This window comes from Rhincodon typus, chromosome 1, assembly GCF_021869965.1.
Source record: "Rhincodon typus isolate 14 chromosome 1, sRhiTyp1.1, whole genome shotgun sequence".
NCBI lineage: Eukaryota > Metazoa > Chordata > Chondrichthyes > Orectolobiformes > Rhincodontidae > Rhincodon > Rhincodon typus.
The window spans coordinates 110,898,367-110,899,535 of record NC_063332.1 but is presented as its reverse complement, the minus strand read 5'-3'; positions in this window follow the sequence as shown (position 1 = coordinate 110,899,535).

Here is a 1,169-nt window from a genome sequence, read left to right as displayed (position 1 = left end):
AAGGGTCTAGGCCCGAAACGTCAGCCTCTCTGCTCCTATGATGCTGCTTGGCCTGCTGTGTTCATCCAGCCCTGCACCTTGTTGTCTCGGATTCTCCAGCATCTGCAGTTCCTACTATCTCTAGGCAGAGCAAGTGTCAGGTTGATAGACAAATTGATTTGCAGCCATTCCGTTCTCACTGACGTGTGGTGGTCACTCAGCCAGCACAACGCCTGCAGCAGGTTACCACACATATTGAGGCAGAGTGGGGATGCCCAATGTTATCCATGTCCAGCACATCTCATTGTGTGTATGAAGTATGCAAAGTTGAGATCTAACAAATCCTTTTGCTGCTGCTGTGCCCTGTTTGGGTCCTTTGCCCTGAGAATGGTGGGCCCTGCGCCTGGTGGCACATTGGTCCCTGTGACTGCCTTCCTGAGAAAGTGAAAGTGAATGCAGGAGAGCAGGTCTGACAGGCTGGAACAGCATCAGGTCCCCATGGAGGATGAGGAACACCCAGTTCAGAGAGAGGTCATGGCCTTAGGGCCCCTCGGGGTGCACAGGATGTACAGGATGCTCAGAGTTTCCTGGCCTCAACTCCATTTCCTTGGCATGAGCACACAGACTCTGTGTGCCCGGGCACCATGACTGAACTGTGCCAGATTGTGGAGCAGGATCTAATCGCTGAGGGAGTGGGAGACCATCCTCACCTAGAGGCTATGAAGGCACGAAACCTCTATCTGACTGGGTGACGGGTGACCTGTGTGGGGTCTCTCAGTTGTGCCCCCACAAATGCATCAGGACAGTTACCAGTGCCAACTGTGTAAGTTCACACTCGTCTATGACAAGGTCAGTGCTGCAGCCTGGGCAGTAGGTTTCAGGAACATAGCTGTCTTCCCCAGGTGCAGGGTGCCAATGACTGCAAATATATGGCACAGAGACGGTCATATTACAACGCTGCAGAATTTAGCAAAAGGAAGAGGTTCTACTTGATTAACATTCAGGACATCTGTTACCACTTCCTAGCTATGTGTGTCCACTACGCTAGCAGCTGCTATGACTCCTACAACTTGCACTCTCATATACTTTACCAGGGCACAGGGATACCCACTGTGGCCATGGCTCATGACATCATTGTAGAACCCAGACAGGCATGAGCACACAGACTGTGTGTGCCCAGGCACAGGTAC